At 45.1% G+C, this 12,492-nt stretch overlaps 1 protein-coding gene across 1 annotated transcript in view; it reads right to left on the bottom strand.

The window, feature by feature from the left end:
* The window catches only part of LOC124711981 (BTB/POZ domain-containing protein Tiwaz), an 857,301-nt gene extending 845,304 nt beyond the window's left edge, over positions 1–11,997 (bottom strand). The window contains exon 1 of the mRNA XM_047242267.1: positions 11,677–11,997. The gene's annotated coding sequence lies outside the window, so the exon portion shown is untranslated. The remainder of the gene's footprint in view (positions 1–11,676) is intronic.
* Between the last annotated feature and the right edge of the window lie 495 nt (positions 11,998–12,492).

The raw sequence follows: 12,492 nt of genomic DNA, 5'->3' as shown, positions 1-12,492 counted from the left end.
TGTGTGAGAAGCACGGCGTGGGCCTGTTGGTTGCTTCGTCCTTCTGGCAGCTACCGCAAGCGGATGTTCGGCAGGAATGTCTACAATTTGTGGTGAGCATAGTGTGAACAAGTTTTCGTAGGATGTGCTCACAGCCTGACTCAGCCTGTGTTATTTGTGGGTGCCGACCCCTTATTTGTTACTGCTTACGTGTGTCCTGTAAGATTTCACAGCAAAACTGTGTTTTTGTGGCATTCTGTGTTTCTGGCTCAGCCTCCGCCTAGAAAGGGGAAAGATTTGTGCCTCACCTGAAAGGGGGGATGGGGGGTCGATTGGACATCTTGTGGAATTCCTTAATGCTGTAATTTAAACATATAAAAAATTGTTCTTTCAGAATAAGCGCCTGTTTCTTTGGGACAGTGCAGTTCAAAGAGAAGTGGCGTAATGTTAATGAGTATTTGTTATTCGTCAAATGAAGTGTATTTAATGTCTTGCAGTTTTCTGGGGCACGCAGCTGTGTTATAGAACTCATTTTGAAGTGTTCTGTCGGGTGAATGACTGCTCCCCAGTTCAGTGTATTCTTTTGAATAGTATTGTAAGGTTTTTTGGATATCTGTCAGTGGGGTGTATTGATTCAATTTTGTTTTTCTCTTTTTTTTTATTTATGGAGAATTGTTTAGTTTATCTGGTTATTGGCTTAACTCGCGCTTCACACACTAAATCAGCTGATATTGAAATTGTTTTTTTTTTTCATTCAGGTTTAATGTCAGACGGATTCAAATGTTACTTCATTTATGTTATTTGAAATAAATGTGTTGGATTGACCTTAATGAATTATGTGCAATCGAAGTAAGGGACCCAGTCGTTCATTAGTGCTTAACAGTGGCGTGTGGTTCGGGTGGTGAGCCCCGTGCTTGGACCAAAGTCGATTTCAGTTCTTACTTTCTGTAATTTCACAGCATTTCCTGTATACTTCCACGGGCGTCTTTTATCTGCGCCACGCTGTATTTCTTTCGTTTGAGGTATACCGACCTGTTACGACTCTAGCTGAAGTCTCTCCGGATTGATTCGTTGTGTGCAGTCATGCCTATGTGATAAGGACTTCAAACGCTGGAACACAATACTGCAAAACTGCTCGCACTGAATGAAGGCTCGTATGCGACGTCCTGTGCAGATGGCAGTATACTTTCGCACAACCCTGCCAAACAAATCTAATACTGGCCGGCTATAGTTCGTCAAAGAAACGGCGGCTCTGTCGCGGAGACCGGCGAGTGAGCACACTTTTAATTGCGGGTATTCCGGCGGCGCGGCTTGTCAGCGCGTGCGGCGGGTAAATGTTTTCCACGAAGCCGCGGCGAGGCCGCTCCGAGCCGGCAGCCCGCGCCGCGGGCGCAGCGGTCGTAATTAGCGGAGCCCGCCTGCCCGCCTACCCGCCGCCTGGCCGCGGGCTGCCCGCCAGCGCCCGCGGGCCCCGCCGCCTCTCGCCGCTTCATTTGCCGCGCTGCCACTCGCTCCTACCTGTACCCGCACCTACCCGTGCCTGCGCGCCTACTATTGTTACCAAATACTGCACCTGCAGAATGGGCCCTGATGCGTATACGCTATTACCTTTTTGTCTTCCCGATCCGCAAAAATGACAGCCCTTACATGTCTACAGCCGAACCCGAACACCATCGACCAAATTTCGTATATTGTTCGGATGTGTCTTCTGAAGATTTTCGTATAAGAGACTGAGGTAGCTCTGTAGCAAGTGCGTTTGTCTTTGCATCTGTATTACACTGTAAATACAGTGAAAAACCAAAGAAACTGCCACACCTGCCTAATGTTAATAATAATAATGTCGTGTGACGAGGGCCTCCCGTCGGGTAGACCGTTCGCCTGGTGCAAGTCTTTAGATTTGACGCCTCTTCGGTGACTTGCGCGTCGATGGGGATGAAATGATGATGATGATTAGGACAACACAACACCCAGTCCCTGAGCGGAGAAAAATCTCCGACCCAACCGGGAATCGAACCCGGGCCCTTTGGATTCACAGTCTGTCGCGCTGACCACCTTTTTTTCTCCAATTTATTGATCATAACATTCTACAGTAGTACATAATTTTCAACTGACATTTAAAAGTAATAAAACAAACTAAAATTGATTACAGGGGCCGACCGCGTTGGTCTCGCGGTTCTAGGCGCGCAGTCCGGAACCGTGCGACTGCTACGGTCGCAGGTTCGAATCCTGCCTCGGGCATGGATGTGTGTGATGTCCTTAGGTTAGTTAGGTTTAAGTAGTTCTAAGTTCTAGGGGACTGATGACCACTGCTGTTAAGTCCCATAGTGCTCAGAGCCATTTGAAGCAATTACAGGGTCCTTGACATTTTAGAAAAAAATCGAAGTCTATACCAGATACTGATGTTCGTCACTTGATCGTATTTGTTTTTCACAAATCAAATTGTCTCTCGTTTCTTCATGTTTTGAATCGCATCCTCGAAAATGGAGTTCACATGACTGTTCTTCTGAGGAAGTTGGCGTATGTATTATAATAATTATTCATGCGTAGTGGCTTGTGATGCTGGTCGGAGATGTACGTCCAAAAATCTTTCTTTACTGGACAGCAGGTAAAATACCGCGTGTCCCTTCAACCAGTTGACGCCATTTTTCTTCCAGAAGGGGTATAGTTCTTCTTCCGGGTATAAAAGGCACGATGGCGATATCAAATACGGCGGTTTTCTCTGCATGGTTGCTAATTTTTTTGTAATTGACAACCATATATTATTTGCATTTCCACAGACAAATTGATGTTCATCTGTGTCAATCAGGTTGCAAGTGGTACACAAAGGGTAATCAGCCAGATGAATGGAATGTAGTCTGGAGTTCGTTCGAAATTTTCTATTCACAGAATAGTACCTCAATGGCCGCACTTTTGTTGGTAAATGCTGGTGGTGTATATTCTTCCAGATACCATGCCAAGAGTGACCGACGTCTTTTTGTTCTATGATGTTCTTGGTCTAAACGTTCATTAAGTTTTGGTATATTTTCTTGACTTTGATGACATTTTTCTCCGGTGTTCCCAGTCTAATGTAGCTATATTCTACGAAGAAATGTTTTAGGTGGTAAAGTTCATTTGGGATGTGGTGAACGTCTATTGGGGCGTCCTGGCTGGCCGCCGCTATTTCATTTAACAAGAATGCGGCAACACTGCCGACTGACCGCTTCCACAGTTTATATGTTTTACAGACGCACAGTGCTTGTGCTTTATTGTACACGTCTGTGAGATTCAGTCTTCCGTTGTGAGTCGGTAGAATCAACGTTTGGTACTTGACTTTGAAGATGTGGCCGCGGTCAGCTACCGGGGGCGGACAGTACTGTCCATAAATCTGTAAGGGTACGAGGGGTTGGAGACCTCTTCTGAACAGCACGTTGCGAGGCAGAACAGGAAATCAGCGATCATAAAGCAGTTACAGCATCGGTGGTTTCAGCCGTAAATAGAAATATTAAAAAAAGGTAGGAGGATTTTCCTGGTTAGCAAATTTCAGAGTACTTGACGCCTCAACACAAAATTTTTATCTCAAGTACAGATAGTGTTGAGGACCAGTGGACAAAGTTCAAAACCATGGTACAATATGCATTAGATGAGTATGTGGCAAGCAAGATCGTAAGAGATGGAAAAGAGCCACCGTGGTACAACAACCGAATTATAAAACTGGTACGGAAGCAAAGGGAACTTCATAGCAAACATAAACATAGCCAAAACCTTGCAGACAAACAAAAATTACACGAAGCGAAATGTAGTGTGAGGAGGGTAATGCTAGACGCATTCAACGAATTCGTAAATAAAGTTCTATGTACTGACTTGGCAGAAAATCCTAAGAAATTTTGGTCCTATGTCAAAGCGGTAGGTGGATAAAAGCAAAATGTCGAGAGACTCTGTGACCAAAATGGTACTGAAACAGAAGATGACAGACTAAAGGCCGAAATACTAAATGTCTTTTTCTAAAGCTGTTTCATAGAGGAAGACTGCATTGTATTTCCTTCTATACATTGGCGCACAGATGACAAAATGGTAGACATGGAAATAGATGACAGGAATAGAAAAACAATTACAGTCACTCAAAAGAGGAAAGGCCGCTGGACCTGATGCGATACCAGTTCGATTTTACACAGAGTACGCGAAGGAACTTGCCCCTCTTCTTGCAGCGGTGTACCGTAGGTCTCTAGAAGAGCGTAGCGTTCCAAAAGATTGGAAAAGGGCACAGGTCATACCCGTTTTCAAGAAGGGACGTCGAACAGTTGTCCAGAACTATAGACCTATATCTCTAATGTCGATCAGTTGCAGAATTTATGTTCAAGTATAATGACTTTTCTGGAGACTAGAAATCTACTCTGTAGGAATCAGCATGGGTTTCGAAAAAGACGATCGTGTGAAACCCAGCTTGTGATATTCGTCTACGAGACTCAGAGGATCATAGACACGGGTTCCCAGGTAGATGCCGTGTTTCTTGACTTCTGAAAGGCGTGTTATACAGTTCCCCACAGTCGTTTAATGAACAAAGAAAGAGCATATGGACTATCAGACCAACTGTGTGATTGAAGAGTCCCTAGATAACAGAACGCACCATGTCATTCTCAATGGAGAGAAGTCTTCTGAAGTAAGTGATTTCAAGTGTACCGCAGGGGAATGTCGTAGGACCGTTGCTATTCCATGAGAATAAAATCAGAGGGATTAGAGCCCACACAGAGGTATACCGACAGTTTCTTTCCACGAACAATACAAGACTGGAATAGGAGGGAGAACCGATACAGGTACTCAAGGTACCCTCCGCCACACACCGTCAGGTGGCTTGCGGAGTATGGATGTAGATGTAGATATGCTCAGTAATGTTCATGTCTGGGGAGTTTGGTGGTCAGCGGAAGTGTTTAAACTCAGAAGTGAGTTCCTGAAGCGACTCTGTAGCAGTTCTAGACGTGTGGGTTGTCGCATTGTCCTGCTGGAATTGCTCAAGTTTGTCGGAATGTACAATGGACATGAATGGATGCACGTGATCAGATAGGATGCTCACGTACGTGTCACCTGTCAGAGTCTTATCTAGATGTATCAGGGGTCCCATATAAGTCCAACTGCACACTTCCCACATCATTACAGAGCCTCCACCACCCTGAACAGTCCCCCGCTGACATGCAGAGTCCATCGATTGATGAGTTTGTCTCCATACCCGTACACGCCCATCCGCTCGATGCAATTTGAAACGAGACTCGTCCACCCAGGCAACATGTTTCCAGTCATCAACAGTCCAATATCGGTGTTAACGGGCCCAGGCGAGGCGTAAAGCTTCGTGTCGTGCAGTCATCAAGGGTACACGAGTGGGACGTTCCGTTAAATAGTTCGGACGCTGACACTTTTTGATGCCTCAGCATTGACATCTGCAGTAATTTGCGGAAGGGTTGCATTTCCGTCGCGTTGAACGATTCTCTTCAGTCGTCGTTGGTTCCGTTCTTGTAGGATCTTTTTCCGCTCACTTTAATGTCGGAGATTTGATTTTTTACCGGATTCCTGATATTCACGGCACGCTCGTGAAATGGTCGTACGGGAAAATCCTCACTTCATCGCTACCTCGGAGATACTGCGTCCCATCGCTCGTGCGCCGTCTATAACACAACGTTTAAACTCACTTAAATCTTGAAAACTTGATATTGTAGCAGCAGTAACCGATCTAACAACTGCACCAGACACTTGTCTTATACAGACGTTGCTGATCGTAGTGGCGTATTCTGCCTATTTACACATCTGTGTATTTCAATGCGCATGCATATACCAGTTTCTTTGGCGCTTCAGTGCATCTCCACAAAGTCCCTTTTACAGGATACACTTTCCTGTCTCAATTGACTTCTGAGACAAGTGGGTGTACGGCAGTGCCCCCGGCGTTCTGTTCCTGTACTGAGCCTCGTCTGTTTCGAGTGGTCATTTTCATTTACACAGCAACACGGAAACTGTGTGTGTCGTGAGAGCTGTCTGCTATCATTTTGGCATCTTAACAGTGAAAATGAGGTTATGAGGTAATAGTCTTTTTTACGAAAAATTAAAAATACAGTAGCAACATATTAGAACAAGCAATGATAATAGAGTTTATCAATATCCACATCAGAATTCATATTTGAAATTCTTGTCAAAGGTCGTGTGGTTAATTCTGGTACTCTCCTCAGAATTTAAATAATAGGAAAACTCATCCAAAAATTTCGGAACATTCCAGTACACATTCATTTTCTCGAGAAAATATGTACTTGCGAATTGCAAAAACATCTAATAATATCCATAGCGCAGTAAATAGCGTTTGTTCTTGACTCTTCGTATCGTATATTGTTGCCAAGTGCCAAAAACTATCGTAAATTATTTTTCTCGTCAAATAACTGACTGTTTCACGATTGAAGTAATTTTCATTAAGACACTTCACCTATCTGCGTTCTTATTTCTGCTTTTTCTCTGTTATACGTCAATGCCTAACAGGTTTCAGATATTTCTTCTGTCTTGTAAGAGGACACTAGTAGGAAAAATAGCAGGACTTGTCGGTGTGTCACGAAAACAAATCTAACACACAATAAAAATTAAGGAGACATGAAAACACAAAATCCATTTCTACAACAGCAGGGAGCTCGGCCAGAATAGATTCCATTTTAGATTTTATCAGACGCCCCCAAATCACGGTTAAAGGCGCTGCAGTCTGGAACCGCAAGACCGCTACGGTCGCAGGTTCGAATCCTGCCTCGGGCATGGATGTTTGTGATGTCCTTAGGTTAGTTAGGTTTAACTAGTTCTAAGTTCTAGGGGACTAATGACCTTAGCAGTTGAGTCCCATAGTGCTCAGAGCCATTTGAACCCCAAATCACTTGTTTCTGGGCATGTGCAGTGTGCAACATACTCGGAAATTCAGAACTCCATATTCGGCACAATCTATAGATCATTGATGTCATACACACTCGCGTCGTGGTTGGCTGCTGATTTACACGCAGGCAGAAAAGTTGTAGTCATTTCGAGCGGTCGATTTCGACCAGAAAGTCCCTCGTATAAAATGGGCTTAACAGTGCAAATAACCATGGTACGTGTTGTGTGTCCTGTTTCTAAACGAACTTGTTCCAGTCGGCCATGGCTCTTGCTGTTAACTACAGTGTTGCCCTCCTCAGGCTATCATTCTTTAGGGCCTACGTCTTGATTGTGTCTCGGGGTTGGTTTTTCGGCAGTGTTATTTCTGCTTTCACAATTATGCGCATCAGTATGGATAGGTGTGCTCATAAAGAGTGAGCCGATAGGCACCTGGTGTAAGGGTTCACTAATTGCAATGCAACAGCTGCACAATGACACTAGAGACGGTGGTTATAGCCGAAGCAATCGGTTTCCGCTTTTAGTCTCCAGTTTAACTTTAAAGTCGTTCAAATCAACCGGTTTCTGAAATAAACGAATTTAGATTTCTTGTTGGTATTGTTTCTATCGATAAAGTTAGAACAAAAATATATAAAAATTGTAATGAAGGTGAAGGAGTTGGAGATCTCGATCTACATGAGGTTGACGATGTGGCAGAAATCGGTCTCTGTGGGTCTACTAAAGAAGAGTGCGGCAATGACCAGAGCGAAAAGTCACAAGTTGTTGATTTTCCTGCATCGTCACATTTCTGTGGTTTATATTTTTCACCCTGGAGCATCCTCGAAATTTAGGGTCCAGTTTTTATGCCATATTTACAGCACATCAATAAAATTGTAGGTACGTCAATAAAATTTGCCTTCTCGTCTCAGCTGCCCCCATCGGAAGTTCGAGTCCTTCCTCGGGCATGGGTGTATGTATTGTCCTTAGCGTAATTCACTTTAAGTTAGATTAAATAGTGCCTTAGCTTAGGGACCAATGAGCTCATTAGTTTGGTCCCATAAGACCTTACCACAAATTTACAAATTTTCCTTCTCGTCCATGGGGTACTGTGGATGATTTCTCCTTATGTGACGTCGCAAGTTTGTTGCCCCACCTTCCGTTTTTTGGTAAAGCAAATGGAGCAGTGTTCTTCGTTACTACTACACTTCGTAAAATACTTCCAACCTAAGGATGGTGCCACCCTGCAATACAGCAGCTCACGGCCGAGGACGACAGCGAGAAACTTAGATACAAACGAGGTTGAGGCAACTCTTCCGCACTGTACGTACGCGCGTCCCGTTTGATAGGAACGCCACAGGAAACAGGTACATTATTGTCTCAGCAAAGCTGTATAGATTCTTATGCCATGTGTTTGTTTCTAGTTACAACTGCCGTCACCGAGCGGTTAAAGGCGCTACAGTCTGGAACCGCACGACCGCTCCGGTCGCAGGTTCGAATCCTGCCTCGGGCATGGATGTGTGTTGATGTCCTTAGGTTAGTTAGGTTTAAGTAGTTCTAAGTTCTAGGGGACTTATGACCACAGCAGTTGAGTCCCATAGTGCTCAGAGCCACAACTGCCGTCACTGTTATTAAAATAGCTCTGATCGATTTTCCTTTCTCTACAATAGGCCAATATTTCAAAGCAATGGAAATTTTGCGAATAAATGTCACTCGTTCCTAGAAAACAGTTTCATATAAAAACCAAAAAAATTAACACTGCTTCTCTGGCTTCTTGATATGTCATTTTATTTTATACCGGTTGTTGGAAAGGAATGAAAAAACCTTTTAAAACCGAGACCAAACAAGTATCGAAAAATAACGGGTACTCAGAACTAAAATACCGATATCGGTTTTAATCAGCCCGTTTTTCCCGTCCCTACATGACGCTATACTGTATTAGTTCTACACCGACAGCAACCACATAGCATTAATTTTTCATATGTACATAGGCAAAATTCTTCCTTCTTATGATGACTGCACACTACAGGCTTCACAGAAAGAAAGATAATCGGTGCAACAAATCGAATACATCGTAGAAAAATGAACAGAGAATACCTCAGACAAACCCCTCAAACTTTTCTGCTGCATTTCAGGTTTACAGGGTAAGTTTACTCGACAAGTCACTGCGTGGGCGGAAAGTTCTCGTCGTGATATTTTCTCGGTCCGAAACTTTCTAAGGTTTTTCTTTTTTTTGTGTGTGTCACTAACTTGCTTGAACCAGTTCTCATGAGAGTCCTGTAAGTCATTCGCGCACTATGGTATGTTAATTCTCCTGCTCGAGACAGAAATACTCGTCACCAATATTTGCTGCCGAAAGGATGAGGTGATATTGTGGTGTTAAATTCTTGATGCTGCTGTGCCAAGGAATGAGAACATTGAACGCTGTTAATAGTGATATCTTCGGCAAGTCAGTGGTCTCTTGAGTGATGTGACACAAATACGAGAATTCTATGGAAGGGAAGCAGGTAAAGCTCTCCCGTATTGCCACTTGTCTTCATCAATAATTGAAAAGCGACACCACACACGCACTAAAAACTTTTACTTATACACACGCAGTACAAACCGCACAGAGCAGACGCCAACGCGAAAGAAGAAAGAAAACTTTTCGGTAGAGGCGTTGGAAAGTACCGCTTGCGATGTCCGGGCCAATAATGCCACACGATTTAACGCATTTTAGACTTGGTGCTGCATGCATCTTAATCGAATCCAGTATTGAGAAATGTACGACTTCTTCTCCGAACATATAAAAAAAATCAAATGCAATCGCTCAATTCTAGGTTTCTGTAGATTGAAGAACAACGCTAGGGAGTAGTAAACTTGCAGCTAAAAAACATTTTCGTACATCTTCTGTGCGGGAAAATATTGTTCTTACATAATGTTACTAAAAATAATGCCATACTATTGATAGTCCATTACGCAGTTCCGTGTCTGTACTTAATACTGTGATTCCTGGTCGACTTCTAAATCCAACTGCAAGCGAATGAGGCTACTGTGCTTATGAACCGTGATCTCGTTGTGTGAAATGTCTGTCAGGGCTGTCAGAGTTTTACAGCTGCGGCTATTTCTCGCAAACCACTGAAAAGTACGTTGCTTATGACACTTTTTATTGTGTTACCTACTGATATTTTTCTTGCCCTTTGCCGTGGAAAAATGGGTACATTCGGGTACGCAAGTGTTTCATTATTTTAATTTTGAATTTATATTTTTCGTGGAGGCGATATGTACATCATTCGTAAGCGTCTCCGAATATCACTGCTTGGAGTATTTCTCTAAGCGTTAGAGGCCTCTATTTAAGCGCCAAAACTATCTAGTGTATCAGTTACACGTTGTCAGGTGTGAAAGGAGCTTACGACTAACGTACGGCAATCTTGGAGGTCAGACGCCTGGGTTATTTTGACGTATTCTTTCACTAAATTTTTGGTCGAGTGAGTCCTTCTCTATGCTTCGTTCGTTATGAAATATTTACTGTGAAATTCAAGCACGTTATACTCTATTACGCGAGTGGGAAACACAGAAATTTGAATAACAAGTTTTTTATGCAGGACAGAAAAGGACGATTCTCGAGATCGATTCGAATTCGAAACGTTGTCAGATCCGCACTACGTAGCATGCAGATATTTACTGCATAGGAATACCATTTGGAAATGTACGCGGCCTTAGAGCTCCAACTAGCACGTAAAATCAAACGGTAACTTGAAAAGAAACATGAGTCAGACACCATGTCGCTTGTTCTTGGCTATGGTAGAGGATAAAGACGTATTAATGTAATGCACTTGGATGTGCCGGATGCTTGTAGCGGTGGCGGGTTCTAGAAGCGTGCTGAGATGTTGTGGGCGCAGCAGGCACGCACGGACCAGCCAGTCTCGTGGGGTGAGGTCAGCTGACAGGCACCACGTGCGGGCGCCACCAACCGGGTTACGCTGCGCCAGCCACGTGTGTCACGGGCCAACCTACCGCTCAGCGTTCGTCCCTCCCCTCGGAACAACATGAGCACAGCACTACATTAGCCGGCTAGGCTCCTCCCAACGTCACGAACACTCATCTCTCTTCACACTAATGTGGATGCAACTGCCCAGAAGAGGCGGGCACTGCCGACAACAGATCTTCGTAATGGCATACCTGTATATCATCCTTCTTGGACTGACTGACTAGTACTAGTCAATCAGACAATTCCTTTTTCGCCTTTTTTCCCCTCCCAGATTACCCGTGGTCGTCACTTGGCCTCAGTAGCTTTACTTAATACAGACAATGGAAGTAGGAAAAGCTCATAACATCGGATACCTCGAACAACTTTGGGGAAAAAGTTAATGGATCTCACTTTTTACATAAGCGCTTATGATAATCACTGGGTGTCGTCACAAGAAGCAGGGTTGTAACACTGCAGTACGAAGGATTGTAAAAATAAAAATATAGTACGACTTTTATACGGTTCCAACGAACAACACATAATTTCAGATTGCGGTATTGCTTCTTTGCGGCATATGAAGCAACAGTGACGTACACAAATACGTTACTGGAAGCAACTCGATAAATGGAAGTTTTCTGCACATCTTTCAATAATAACGTGCTGATTGATACGAGTAACATATCATTTTGCTACAGTTCGAGCGCGTTAATTCACTTCTATAACACTCCAAATAAAATAGGAAAGCGTGATTACATTTTTTGTTTTTTGTAATGAGACAACTAGTAGGGAACTGTGATTTACTGTGTGTTGTTTAGGAAATGAATACGTGAATAACACCAATCAGCATTGACATCCGTGCAAAAGCCGAGCACCACCGTATTTCGTGAAGCACAGGAGACTGGAGGACTTACCTTTTGGGGCACGTGGACTCCAGGGTGACGGATCCTCTGTTCTCCACGGCGACGGAAGGGATGCGTATCAGATCGTGGGGAAAAATTTTGGCGGTTTTTCACGGGTCAGCGCTGCGCGAGAGTGTCTCCGTCGTCTCGGCGTCGTCGTAGCTCCGAACAACAGGCGTCGTGGCGCGCCGACGGCCGGCGTCTGCGTCTCTATGGCAACGGAGTGGCTGCTGCCGCTAGCTACCTTGCGGGTGGCGTCTGGACACAGCGAGGAACGCCGGGCAGTTGTGGACGGCGGGCACGGTACACACGCTACCGGTTGCGAGCGGCTCTGCGGCTGGGCCGGTACTGAAGCGTCGTGTTGCGTCGCGCTCGTCTGGCCTGGGGAGGCCGCGCCGCGGGGGAGGGGCGGTGGAGGGGGGAGGGGGGCGGTGACGCCGGCGGCGCCCGGGGCCCACCCGCTTCGGACCCGCCCGCCGCTCTTCGGGGACCTATTTTCCAGCCTCGGGCGCGGCGCGGCGCGGGGTTGGTTTGCCGCTATCTCCGTCCCTTTCCGCCGCCGGCGCCGCTCACCCCTCCCCTCTCCCCTCCCATTCTGTCCCTCACTGTTTCTCCCTCCCCTCCACCTCCACTGTGCCCCCACTCACTGCCGAGCGCCTGCGGCGCGGTGTATCTCCTCCTCTCGTTTATACGGAGCTCGCGGGCGCCGGCGAGAGGGATATATTCCTAGCAGATACGTACTGCCTTGTCATGATCGGACATTCACTGCCAGATGGTGCAACGCGCTGCTCTTCTCTGACTTTATCGCGCCTAGAAGTACTTTTCTAC

Source organism: Schistocerca piceifrons, chromosome 1 (genome assembly GCF_021461385.2).
Source record: "Schistocerca piceifrons isolate TAMUIC-IGC-003096 chromosome 1, iqSchPice1.1, whole genome shotgun sequence".
In the NCBI taxonomy this organism is placed as follows: Eukaryota; Metazoa; Arthropoda; class Insecta; order Orthoptera; family Acrididae; genus Schistocerca; species Schistocerca piceifrons.
Note: the sequence above shows the minus strand (reverse complement) of the source record. Positions and strands in the feature narration are given on the sequence as shown.